This window comes from Rhodnius prolixus, unplaced genomic scaffold (assembly GCF_049639745.1).
Source record: "Rhodnius prolixus isolate KJV_2025 unplaced genomic scaffold, Rpr scaffold_4, whole genome shotgun sequence".
NCBI lineage: Eukaryota > Metazoa > Arthropoda > Insecta > Hemiptera > Reduviidae > Rhodnius > Rhodnius prolixus.
Window position 1 is genome coordinate 11,628,852 of NW_027411614.1, and position 14,517 is coordinate 11,643,368.

The 14,517-nt window shown below is 33.7% G+C and overlaps 1 protein-coding gene across 10 annotated transcripts in view; it reads right to left on the reverse strand.

Annotated features, from left to right (window-relative positions):
- caps (capricious) overlaps positions 1 to 14,517 on the reverse strand; it is an 810,649-nt gene that overhangs the window by 256,364 nt on the left and 539,768 nt on the right. For 2 of the 10 annotated variants that reach the window (XM_074132373.1, XM_074132382.1), the window contains exon 1: positions 8,298 to 8,600. The exons of the other annotated variants lie outside the window; for them this stretch is intronic. The gene's annotated coding sequence lies outside the window, so the exon portion shown is untranslated. Of the gene's footprint in view, positions 1 to 8,297; positions 8,601 to 14,517 lie in introns of those variants that run through there. 10 annotated transcript variants of the gene reach the window in all.

Here is a 14,517-nt window from a genome sequence, read left to right on the forward strand (position 1 = left end):
CAAAAAATTATTATAAAACTAACAAAATCCAAAATTAGTAATATGTATATTAAGACCGGATTGATATTTATTTGGTTCCACAGGGCGCGAAAGTATTTAAGAAAAATGTATTTTAACCTTCTAATATATTATTTGATCTAATAAATTTATTGTATTTCAGAAATAATCACTTAAATAAAAAAGACTCTTATACCTTGTATTTACTGCGACCTATTTGGTCATACTACATCGAAGTATGGAGATCGACTAAACGTTCCAACATTCCACGTATCCAGACTTTACAGTCAAAAATACTACAGAAACTTCTGAACGCTCCGTTTTATATTTCTAACCTCTCCATCAATAATGATTTCAAAATTCCTTTCGTTAAAGATATGGCAAAAATCATTTTCTCAAATTTCATTCCTTTACAGCAGCTCATCTTAATCCTCTAAAAGATCACCTATCTTCTTCTGCTATACCAGGTGATCCTCCCAAGAGATGGAAGAGAAGATGGCCCCGCGATTTACTAAGAGCATTTATAAGAGCAGCGTAGTGTATTCACGTTAATAGAGTCGACACCACTGGGTGCCTTCTCCATTAGCAGCATTAGACTACTACCTTCTGGTCGTACAGACTTTTCTATCAACTCGACTTAATTCAACCATCAACCTATCGAAAAACCATTTTGATTTCTTTCCTGCAGGAACAAATATTCGATGTTACCGCGATCCACTGTAGCAGACGAGTAACTAAAACTGGTTTCCTTCAAGATTTAGTTCTGAACCTTTTTTCTCTTTACAAACTACTTTCATATATTTTACGTCCGCAAGTTACGCAAACGACTCTTTTCTCTTTCTTTTCAGGCACCATAACCAGTAAGAACTGACACCAAAGGTAACGAACAAACAATACTTCTCTGGACGACATAAGAAACTGGTTTTATAAATGGAAATTAAGAGCTAAACGTACAGAAGACACAATCAAAAAAACTTTAACGCACAATGCTGGGCAATATGAACTTTAAAAATTCAACAACTCTGACATGCAACGGAAAGACGCTCATGAAAACCTAAAATATCTCTTGAGTAAAACTCAAGACACTATATTAACATGAACTCCCCACTTAATATTAGGCTATCTAACCCACAGGCAAGCGCTACCCTCTCTAATCAACAGGCCGGACACCCACTGAAACTACAATGGTGCAGACTCGTTTATCCTACAATGCTTTACTGACATACGCCTATCCAGTCTGGGGATTAGGAGCCAATCGCATCGCCTTGAAAGCATTGTAGCGTAACTATGCAAATTCACAGTAAGATTTGAAGTACCACTAATGAAAGACTAGATAGCCAGGACGACTCGAAAGATTCTTAAGTGTTTTACCAATTACAATAGACTATCGATCGACTGGGACACCAACTACCGGATGATACCTAATTTACCAAATGACATACTACAAAAGGTACATTTTTTTAAAGATTTTGTAAGGTAGACTTAAATCTATTGAAGTTTACTTTAAATTTTTAAATTTCTTTCTTGTACCGATTGCATAATGATTGCTTGACAACATCGGCAATAATTATAGCCGTCTGGTGGGGATTACCAAGAGAAGCGATTATTTTTAGCGATGTAATTTGAATAGAATAACATATTTTATTAAAGTAGTGAGGATTCGGTCATATAAAAACAAGTTTTTTTTGTAACTCACAACCAACTCAAATAACAACGCCTGAGAAAGTCTATAATATTTGTGGAAACGTTGTCGTACAGACCGAGTTGATGTTCTTCATTTGACTTAATCCTCGCTAGTTTAATCCTAAATATTAGTAGTTTACGGTCACTAAAAGTTAATATAAATTCGTATTTTATCGTTACACAAACCATCCTTACTTAGATGTGTTGCATGTACATAATTTGTACATAAATTATTTTATTTAGCATGAACTGATTTGCACATTGTAGCCCAAACTATCCTCGGTTAACATATTATTCTCAAATCATTTTGTGCCGATTGTTGGAAACTACATTAAAATCTGTCCAGCCGAACTAGCAAATCTAATGCGCATCTTAAATCATGACAAAATAGCTTAATTTTTTAGTTATACTGCAGCTTTTTTTTATAATTTTGAAAGCTACTGTAATTATGTGCCTTTCTGGGCAATCCTCGTAGAATCTGATCTCTATCGTCATGAATTTTTGCTAACATTCTGAGTCTTAATTTTTCTTGCTGCGATTATACTAAAGGGGCCCCTCTGTCATTTCCGTTACTTTGAAGAGACTAAGAAATAAATTATACATAAGATATTGAAAATAAAAAAGCAATATCTACATATCACTATTTTTGGAAAAGTGACGAAGAGGTGTCTGAGAAAACCAAATCAGTAATCAGCAACTATTTTAGACAAAACTGCCCAATCGCCTTCTCTTATCCGAAAACCAAATACACATTCGAGTAATCTTTGCAAAAGAAAAACATATAACTGAACATTAGGGTTTCACCCTGACAGATAATTTAATCAAAAAAGGAAGACCCACATCGATAAGACTACAAAATTGTTTCCTTCTTAAAGATCTAAAAAAAGTTGCAGACTTCGCTTCAACTTCACTTTAAATAACTACATTTTTTCATCCAATTTTATTTCCGAAATTAACATTAACACTAAACCTACCGACATTTCTGCATAACTATTCCTACCGTGACCGGTCAAATGGCCGCACTTTAAAATCACTTAAATTTCTTATTTTAGAATGAAGATAATAATTATTTAACTACGAAAAAGCTTAGTTTCTTTTGTTTAAAATCTCGTAGATTTTACTCTTTTTTGCATCATTTTTTATAATTACAGGCTTCTCAATTGCAAATTTCCCGCATACTTACTTTTTACATTTTAGTCAGCATTTTTTAGTCTTATTGCCTTTGCAGTATCTTATTTGGCTATTTTCCGACCATTTGTTCTTGTACTAGCATTTGTCATGCTTTTGCAATGGTAACACAAATTTTGCCTTGAAATTTCACTTCCGGTAGTTTTTTATACAAAATCCATGCATTTATCCCGGGCCTAAGTCTAGGATATTGAAAACTATTTGTTGAGGCCATCTCCGAGATTTTCAACGGTTATATTTCTTCCACGAGCTGTATACATTTCTGTTAATTTCAGAGCGACAAACTCCCCCAAGCGGAACTATAGGTTCTCTGCTTTCACGTTTACCCAAAAATGGAAAGCCTTTTATTGCATCGAACGCTAGCCAAGATTTGATGCCAAATTTATCCGGTTTATTTGGCATGTACCGAGTAAATCTGCATCTTGACTTTGTTGGGAACAAACGTCCTTGGAAGAGATATATGCTCTTGGTTAGAACAGTTTTGACTGTTCTCAACGAATTTGTTCCAAAATTTAGAAATCAAAGCAAATTTATCGGTTTGTAAACGATTATTTCTTTGATCCACTCGAATAAACCTCGAAAATTTCCGTCTATACATTTCTGCTCAGTGTTTGAGAAGAATGCTCGTCCCCATTTTTGTTCCAGTGAAAAGGGCAATATCGTACATTTTTCACCTCATATACACCACATGCAAAAAATAATCCGATAAATGCATTATCAAATTGAGTTTTTGAGAGAATTCTGTTACAAAAATAAATTAATAAATAAAATAAAATATTAAATAATAAGTAAATAAAATGAAAATATTCAGTCGGTCAAATGACCGGTCGCGGTAGTTAAGACGGACTACAAATTTTTCTCAAAAATCAAATATTAGGTGTGGGCGAATATTTTAATTGGTTAAAATCATATTAATTATTAAATAATTATAATAATACGGACAGATGATAAAACATATGTGTGATATATATTGAATGTAAAAAAATATTGAAGCTAGAGGTTTTTGTTTTATATTCATATAGCGTTGTGTTCTTTTGACTGCCTTAACCCATGTTGTTGAGAATAAAATAAAATAATAAGAATTCATCATCATAGTGGTTGTTCTTATTTCTCTTAGTGGATCAACTCCTTCAGCTTCAGGTGTGGGGTTCGAGGCAGATCAAATTGGTACAAGGCAGATAAAGTTGATCAGAGGCAAATCAAGTTATATTGCAAAGAAAAGGAAACGAATTGAACATTGAAAATAGTGAAGAGTTGTCGTATAAACTAATTGATTTGCGAGGAAGTAATAGCAATTCAGATTGTTCATCGGCCGTAAGTAAAACTCAGTTATATACTACATTGGTTTAATTTATTTGCAAATATGACGTCATTAGGAGAAATTGATAGAATTAACAAAAATATTAGCAATTCTACCATTAACGCTATTCGAGCACTTCATTTATTAATTTTTGAGTGCGAAGGAAATCGTCAGAAAAGAGCTAGACTCAGAAAATTTGAAGGATTTAGTTTCTTGTTGGATTCAGAAGAATATAAGGCCAAACTTAAATTCATACATGAAAATTTAACTGATGGTGACCTTACACTAATTTGTGACATTCTTAACATTGACCATGACGGAAATGCGGACGAACTATCCAAACGTATTTGTACAAGTCTAATGAATTTAGAAGATTTAAAAATATTAAATGAAGAGGTTAATGAGCAAGAAGATGAAGATACTGAAGAGCAAGATGTAAAAGAAGAAGAAAATAATGAAGATGAAGAAAGAAGTAATTCAGAGTTGTGTTACCATCCTAAATTTTTATTAAGAGATATAGAAGATTCTATTCGTCCTTTCACCGGTAGTGACAATTACACCGCTAATCGGTGGATTAAAGAATTTGAAGATATGAGGAAATTATTGAAATGGAACGATTTGGAAACTTTTATATATGCCAAGAAATCGATAAAAGGATTTGCAAAAACAGTAATTAATTGTGAGCCGAATGTAAACAGTTGGGTTAATTTGAAGAGGGTCTTAAGAGCTGAATTTCCAACTACGATAAATAGTGCTACTCTACATCAGATGCTAGTTAACAGAAAAATGAAAAAAGAAGAGACACTTAAAGAATACTTTTGTCACATGCGTGAACTGGCAGGAAGGGGTAGTATCGAAGATGATGCATTAATTAAATATACAATCGACGGCATCAATGATGACATTAGAAACAAAGTTGTTCTTTTTGGCTGCTCTACGGTTGCAGAATTTAAGAAAAGAATTGATATTTATGAAGAAATAAAGTTAAGCAGTAAAGTACATCAAGAGAAATGTCAATCGTTAGCATTCAAGAAATTTCCAGAGTCAGTGCAGGAAAGAAGAGTGAAAAATGCAGGTACTACGAGTGTGGCGAATGTAGTTCGATGTTACAACTGCGGGAAAATGGGTCATGTTTCTTCAGCATGCACGGCTCCGAAACGAGAACCTAATTCCTGTTTCAAATGCGGATCTCAAGGACATCAAAGAAAGGACTGTCCAAGATTACGTCCCACATCGAGACAGCTCACGGAAGGTACTACGCATAAGGAGATTGGCTGGATTGCAGAGAGCTCATCGTTAGCACCAACCTACGAAGTAAAAATTAAGCTAGAGGTAAACGACGTAGAAATTAGCGCTACTTTAGACAGTGGTAGCCCAATTTCTCTAATTTCTGAACATATTTTGCCTGTCAATGTTATTATAAGTCCGTATACGCGTAAATTTCAATTTGAAGGAGTCAATAAAAGTAAATTAAATATATTAGGAGAGCTTAAACAAAATGTATCTGTTAATTCAATTAAAATTCCAATTACTTTCTATGTTGTTCCGGAAAATACTATAAATTCTATCTGTTTGTTAGGTCGAGATTTTCTTTCATATGATGGACTGCAGGTTAAGTTTCAGGGTAATAATGTTTGTATTGATGTTAAAAGAACATTAGTTGAAGAACCGATACGTGAATGTATTTCTGATATTTTAAATATTGATATTTCCAATAACGTAAAACTTAATGAACCTGATTTGGATATAAATAATGAATTATCATTAGAAATTCAAAGTAAAGTCAAAAATATTAATAAAGAAAATTATAATGATGTTGAAAAACCTAAAGAGCCCGTAACAAATTTAGAGCTAGCACTCACAGTTAAACCCGATTGTCACTTGGGGTATTTAGTGGATGATGAAGGGATTTGTCCCTCCACAGCAAATGTTGCTGCAGTTGCAAATTACCCAGTACCCAAAAATTTTCGCGAATTGCATAGCTTCCTAGGATTAATTTCTTATTTCCGAAAATTTATTCATAACTTTGCTATTGTCGCCCAGCCACTATATAAGTTGTTGAAATCTAAAATCAATTTCGTATGGACCGAAGAAGAATCTAATTGTTTTGAGCGACTTAAGAATTTCCTAATATCAGAGCCGCTGTTAGCTATTTATTCACCCACTGCACTTACTGAATGTGATGCAAGTGCACAAGACTATGGTTCGATCCTTATGCAGAAACAGTTCGACAATAAATGTTATCCAATGCGTACTGCTAACGCTTATGAAGTTATTAAATGGCAAGCATGCTACTCGTTTTTTTCCCAATACCACAAGCCAGTTAAGTTAGTTTTCGATGGGGGTTCTGGCTTCAATTCCAATAAATTTACTAAATTCCATAAAAGTTCACCTATGAACATGAAACCGTGGTTACCTAATAGTTAGCCAATTGCAGACTATTGAACTTATTTGTTTTAAATTTGCTTAATTTTTCAAACTTAATGTTTTGTACTTTTCTAATTTCTGTTTTGGATTCTAATGTTATTGTTATTTATTTTCATAATTTAAATTTTAATTTTGCTAAGAATTACTGTTTGATTGAGAGACCAATCAAGGTCAGGTTGGACGAGCTGTGGGCGAATATTTTAATTGGTTAAAATCATATTAATTATTAAATAATTATAATAATACGGACAGATGATAAAACATATGTGTGATATATATTGAATGTAAAAAAATATTGAAGCTAGAGGTTTTTGTTTTATATTCATATAGCGTTGTGTTCTTTTGACTGCCTTAACCCATGTTGTTGAGAATAAAATAAAATAATAAGAATTCATCATCATAGTGGTTGTTCTTATTTCTCTTAGTGGATCAACTCCTTCATAGGAAAAGAAGTGAATATTAAAAAAACAATTGTATACACATTTTAGGAAAAGTCGTGAAGTTTAATGGCGGTATGATAACGCTGTAATTAGAAAATTTAAATCAAATTTAAAAAACAGTCAATTGACCGGTCGTGGTAGGTTTAGTGTTAAAGATGGTTCTTATTTTCTGGAAATTCTTCTCCATAGGACTTCCTCCGACACCTTTCATAACAATGAGCCATAAAAAACAGCGGATGCAGTATCGAACAATTCCGTTAATTACAAATACTTCAAAGGCCAGAGCATCTCTAACATTTAATATTTAGATTTTTTTTTTAAATTTTTTCTTCTTCCAATTAAAATTAATTATATTCAGTAGCTATCCACAAATTAAATGTATATAATAAAAAAAAACTCAATTTGAGTCAGAAAACGACAAAGGTCAATTAAAAATAAACCATATGACTGATAAAAGTAAATATACAGTAAACAAATGGATCATTATAATAAATAATCCAGAAAAAAAATAGATTTTAGAAAATTTGCGTAGTTGAAAACCTCTTACGAAATAATTTGTATTGAAATTTAAATTCTTTAAAAAACCGGAAATAGTTTTTATTCAAAGTTGCATTTCGAGGTGAATTAAAATGGGACTAAATAGAATTTAAAAAATGAAGTTAAAGTTATTTCTGAACTAGTTACATATGTTTCATTAGAAGTATATCTATTTTGAGCTATTTTACACGCTTATTATTTAATTGTGATGAGGTTTAATAATTAAAAATAAATATGACTCCTAACAAGTTTTGTAAAAAGAATGAGGAAACCAGTTGCATTGCAATAAGCCGTCTTTTCAGTACTTAAAACAGTAAGGCGTATTACCTTTATTACCATATTCAAATGAAGCCATTCCTTTGAAACAATAGGGCTCGCCCTTAAGGAATGGTTAAAAAAAAAAGAGAAGAGAACTTGGATAAGTTCTCCACCCTAGAGTAGTGAAGAGAATAAAAATTGAGTGGGTGAAAAAAAAAAGACAAAGCTCCATTAAAAATTATAATTACTGTAAGAAATAATTACTCCTTATCGCGGACGGTAACTCGGCGATTAGCCCGACAGTACTTCACAAAGTAATGTTTACTACATTGGGTCTCATCTGACGACTGATAATGTTATCTCAATCGACGGCCACACCTAAAAATACACAAGTTTTTCACCTTTACCACTCACTAAAAACCAAAAACCATTCCACTAAATTATATTCCCAAAAAAAAGGTGTTTACCTTATATTGTGTGCAACGGAAAAAAATATTCCCATTATCCGCAATAGCCGTCTTGATTAAATATCCTCTTCTTAACGAATATATGAATACAAACACAATAAACACTATTTTCTTGTTAATTTATAAGAAATGATTTGTTTTGATAATTTTTTTTTTTTTATAAGCACAACAATAATTTGGAGGGAAAAACGAAAAAAATTAGTAAAAACACACGAAAGAAATACGTTACTTGCTGCAAATCGATGTTTCGCATGAACACCACTATGAACAGTCTGATTGCAACTGATCCTATAGCAAACTAAGTTCTTGGAGCGCTAGCGACACAGCACGACTACATTGGGAATTAATGCCCCCTCCCACGTAACTGAGCCAACTAGGTGGGGAGATCGTTTCTGAAGGTTTTTTTCATTTTTTTTTTTTGCATAAAATAGAAAATAATATATGTAATGTCTTATCTGAGCAAGACTACGTTTTCTTTTTTATTTTATAAGATAAAAAATTGCAAGAAATAAGACAATAATTAATTTTTCTTAATTTTCCAATGGGGGCAAAATAAAATGAAAAAGTAAAAAAAATGGCAAGCGAAATTAGAAGAAAAATATCCACAAATAAACTAAATAAATTTTCCACTATGTTGACGAAATCATCTGACTGCTAGAGAAGATTGAGTTCAGCCAAGACTATGGGAGCCAGGTTTACACCAAAGGGTGTAAACACAGGCTCTATCGACTCGCAAAAACAAATTACCAATAAAGATGGGTTTCTAAAACTTGAGAAAAACTGCCTTACTCTAAAGATATTTGTTTCGTTTTAAGAACATCTGGACTAAAACGTGTACATGAAAAGATCCGCCGCAATGGTGGATAGTAACGACCCTTTATCAGTCTTTTTAATGTGCATAATTTTCTTTCCGTTCAGACTATTTTGGATTTTGTAGGATTGGTTTAACATTTTATGCGGTGAAATGTCGACTTTTAACCATAAAATTTCTGCACTAATCTTGCTTTAATGGTGCATAAAACGTCAGCAAAAAGCTGCAGCCTAGTGCTGCACGAGACCGAGACGAGGCGAGACTTTATGCAGATCTCGCCTCGGTCTTGTATGACAAGTGTCTCGTCGAGATATCTCGGTTTTTTGAATTTTTGTTTGAATTGTCTAGAATGGCAAAAGATATTTTTAGTATCTGTGCAACTTCAGTGCCATCTGAAAGATTATTTTCGCAAGCTGCGTTGATAATGACCAATAGAAGATCTTCTCTAACTTCTGATTCAGTAAAAGCTCTTTTATGTATCAATGCTTGGGCAAAGAGTAACTTAAAAACGAAAATTTGTGGCAATATTTTTTAGATGCATAGATAGTCTTTTTTTTTTCAAAATCACAAATTCTAAAATATAATTCAAATAATATCAAAGTTCAAAGTATTAGATTATTAATAGTGAAATTTATGAAATTGAATGAGTGATATGAATAGTGAAATTTAGTGAATTTATGTAAAAATTATGTAATTCCAAGTCAAATAGATGTAGTATTACTGAACATATATAATAAAATCGTATCTTTTAATAATTAATTCAATACCCGTAATGATTATTTATTAATAAAGAACACAATTTTATAATTTTATAGCTAAAAATAAATATTTGAAAAACCGAGACGAGACCGAGATTTCTCGAATACATCTACATCTAAATCTCGACGAGATATATTATATGTCTCGATTCTCGTGCAGCATTACTGCAGCTGGAAAAGTGAAGGAGAAATGTGGTCAGAGAGATGGTTTGACTTCACTAACAATAAGAGAAATTCAAAGCGATGTCTATAGATGGAGCTCCTCTTTCCGAGCTAAAAACATCGAACAAAGATAATACTGAGCCTCCCATCGGATTTGACATACAATACTCTCACACAAGGACAATTGGATGATACGTGAACCCCCCACCAAGCTGTCAAACGTACGATGTCACTCTTCCTATTAAACACATTTTTACTGACTTACCACTCACTCAGGATGTCGTACACGGCGAGTGTCCTTCGTACATGATGACCAAACTTCTGCACGCCATCTTTACGCACATTGAAATAATATTTGATTTCCTTAAAAACCAATCTACCTCTTGATATAACTGACTAACTGACATACTTAACATAGTTAAAATTACACAGATTTAAGGCGATATGATCCTGGTGATTGGCGAACGCTAAATCTTTCTCGTGCGTTGTCCTCAGTAAAATCTTTACATGAAGACTGATTAAAAGAGACTCAAGCACGGTAACTGCAGACATGGAGATTGATAAAAAGCAACTAAGGGTGCGTTCTACTAAGCGCTCACAACGATCCAAATGTACCTTTAGCCGTTCCACTTGACGACCGCGGTCTTTCTGGTCGTGGCGAAAACGTCACTAATGACGTCATTACTTTCGCTCACGCGAAGCTCACAAAGCCCCACCTTAAGAGCTGGATCGAAGTGGGCGTTCAGAAATTTGGCGCAATTTTCAAAAGCAAAGATGGCGACCGAAAAAATTATATCAGGTAAATGGAAGTATTATCTCATGTAAATAATTGAATGTGTTTCTCGAAAATCTAAAAAAAATAATAAAATGAAAAATTACTTATCCCTTTACATACTAAATCACTGAATAACGACCAATTACACTTTGATAAATAATACGTGGCTTAAGTTTTCGCTCTTCACTATTGCGATTTTGTAAAATTACATTCCACTTTTCATCGGAACTAAATGAAGAACTTTCTAAAGTATTATTACGCTGCATTAATAAATATCCTATTGCTGCCACAAAAGATATTTTAATTTTATTTAAACGTAAATTTTACAAATTACTTCACAAAAATGTAATATAAAAATTGAATTATATACGAGTATACATATTTTTAATATAAGTCAACTTTACCAATAATTAATAAAGTTTATTATTACTGCATATACTCGTAAACGGGGTTAAAATTGAAAAACAACCTCTTCAAGCTTCAGACTTATTTTCGAGGTCGCAATTTGTAATGTTTACATGAACGGTTAAAACGTCCATAGACCATTCCACTTGGGTTTTCGATTGTAACACTCGCAAGCAAATGGTACGGGCAAAACCGCGGTCGTTGTGAGCGCTTAGTGATACGCACCCTAAGAGATGGAAGCTACAGAAATGCCAAATAATCAAATAGTTCATCTACAATTTTTGGCATTGAAATGCCAAATAAGTTATTTAAAAAACATTTTCCCTCGCAGAGATGCTCCAAGTTCAAATCGAGCTGCCCAGCTCTTAAATTTCTAGGAGCGAAGGCTGTACACTGAGAAGGCTCTAGGTGACAATAACCTTTAAATATTGATACGTTTTAAATAAAAAAACAAAAAACAAAAATAAATAACACTTAACAACGTCAACATTGAATATTTTCCCATTCATGTTATTGCAGGCACAACAATAACCGTCAGATATCTGTAACAACAGGACCTACAGTAGAACTGTATTAAAAATAAAAAGTTTGTTTTGCCAAGATAGATTGCCTATTGACTTCATATTTCCGTTTGTGCTATACACACGTGTGCACTACCCCTTCACGATTTGGCAAACATTCAATTCTCCTTCACTTTTCTTCCATTTCCACAAGAATTATGGCAGAGTGCAGCCTTTCGGTCTTATTAATGATTTTAAAAATTATTCAATATATTGATGATATCCATTAATTCAAATGTTTTATATATACCTATATCTCGTAGTAAATGATTTGGAATTTTCATTTATCTTTAGTGATTAACTCATCACGATGTGTAGAGTATTTTAATTCCATTCACAAAACTTCTTTTTGTATTTATTTATTCACAAAGGTTTATAGAAGGTAGAGGCATTAAAAGAGTGGATCATTTTAAATACCTTGGGTAGAAAAGGATGGTTCAGCAGGAAGTAGAGTGGAGAATCAGGGAGGGGAAAAAAGTAATAGGGCTATTGAACCCAGTGCTATGGAGCGGAAATTTGGTACCCAGAACTAAGAGGCTAATCTTTACGTCGATTCTCCAATGTATCCTATTGTATGCCGCAGAAACATGGGTCTTGAACAGCAGACAGCGCGAGAGACTCCTAGCGGTGGAAATGGATTTTTGGAGGAGATCTGCAGAATGTTCGAGGCGCGACAAAGTGAGGAATGTTAATATCAGGGAAAGAATGGAAGTGGAGAGAAACGTCCTGGAGATTAGAGAGGTTAAGGCACTCACTTGTTTTGGACATGTAAGGGGGATGGGTCCAGAGAGATTGCCTAAGGTGGTGATGGACAGTGCGAGGTGGATGGCCTGAGGAAGAGAGGAAGACCCAAAAGTGGGTGGAGAGACCAGGTGAAGATGATGGCAGGATATGGTCTGCCAGAGGAACAGGCAGAGAATCGTGTCGCTTGGAAGAAGGCTGAAGGGAACCACGAGTTGTGAAGGAATTTATGAATTTTAAACATATTGTTTACAGTAATATCGTTCGTACAGATTTGAAAATTCTAAATTAGGGTCGTTTTGTACAGAAAAAGTGTAGAGCTTTCCTAAATATTTCGTACAGTGGGCATTGTATAAATATAGAGATAGGGTTTCCGGTTTATTTAAATTACATAAGAGGCATAGGTTTTTTTGGATTAATTTTGTAAGTTATTTTATTAAAGGTGACTTTGGGCGTAAGTTTTAATAATTTTAAAAAGAACAGAAAGTTGAAGATATTTCTGAGTCTCCCCCCTAACATAACGGAATCATTCCCAAAAAACATTGAAATTTGGCATTGCCGCTCTTTCCATATCACTCTGAATTAAATTAACTGTATCTCTCTAGAAATAATCTGATGTCTCTTTTATTTCTAAGTAAGTTTTGAAGAGAGTCTAAATCACTCAAAGAAATGGATTTTAAAAGCTCCTTAACCTGTAGAGACCAGTTATACAAAACTTCGTGTGTTTTGTTTATTTTCACTTAAGAGGATAGGTTCCAGACATTTCTTCTGGGATCTTCGCAGCGATTGGGTATCCTAGCCTAATATCATAGTCTACTCTCAGAACTGATACCTTTCACAATTCCAAATCTAAATACAGACGCCTTCATTCTCTACATAAATACTACTCGTGGGAATTTTTGGACTCTCAGTAGATTTGCGCCATTACAAAGCTGATCTCTCACTTCGATTTCAACTATCAAACATTTTATTGTCTGATTAACACGCGTTGAGATTGTAGGACAATTTTTTATTGTAATAGACAGCTAAAGAGGTGTAAGATTTCCAAGGAACTACCATATTCTTAATACGAACGGATGAACAAGTAAAAGATGAAAATCAGGAACTGTCAGTATCACAGAATGCGTGCGTCTTAAAAATAAACTTTATTGAATTCAAATAGCTTCAATGCTCTCACAATAGAATTGTCTAAATCTATTATCCTTTACAGATGTTTCAGTTAAAAGTACTAAACATTTAAAAATAGAGATTTGTGGCAGGTCAACGTAATGTGGATGAAATTATATCTCATTGGCTAAAGACCAGAGATTCTTAAGGAAGGTCGATGCCACATAAAATATCACAAATTATTGTTAAAATCTCGAATAATAATTTATAAATGCCTCCTTCTTCCACAGGACCTTCTCACCATTATTCTATAGACAAGAAGTGAAGTGTAAACACTCAGCGATTGTTTACAAAACAAGATCTAAATACAAAGTTGAACATGTTATATGGGAAATTCAGAAATAAACCACAAATAGACTAAGAGGAATTTTGTTTACCAACCTTCATGTGATTACAAAGTTGGGCATTTGCTGAATAATCAAGTAATTTCTTAACTGAAACAACAAACTCAATAGCAAGTTTTGCACTTGTATTAGCTGAAATGTTCCTTAAGAATTACTGGTTTGTTACCAGGCGAACAAAGCCCCGATTAGAAGCCCCTTTGGTGCCTGGCCACAAAGGCATAAAGGGTGTTTAAAACCACTGAAACAAGCCTATAAGGCACTTCACAATTCTTCCGGAAAGACCTCATTAGGGCATTACTTCTTGAGGAAGCATCTTCTCATGTTTCGAGAACCTGCCAACTATTGTGGGTCAAGCTGCGGAATTGCTAAATGCAAAATGGCCATGAGGGAAAAAACGCCGTTCTACTTTCTTACGGAATGTGTACCTTTGTGCTCGCAAAGGATTCCTAATATTTGGCAGCCCCAACTTGAAACTTAATTCGCGAATCTTTGAAGTC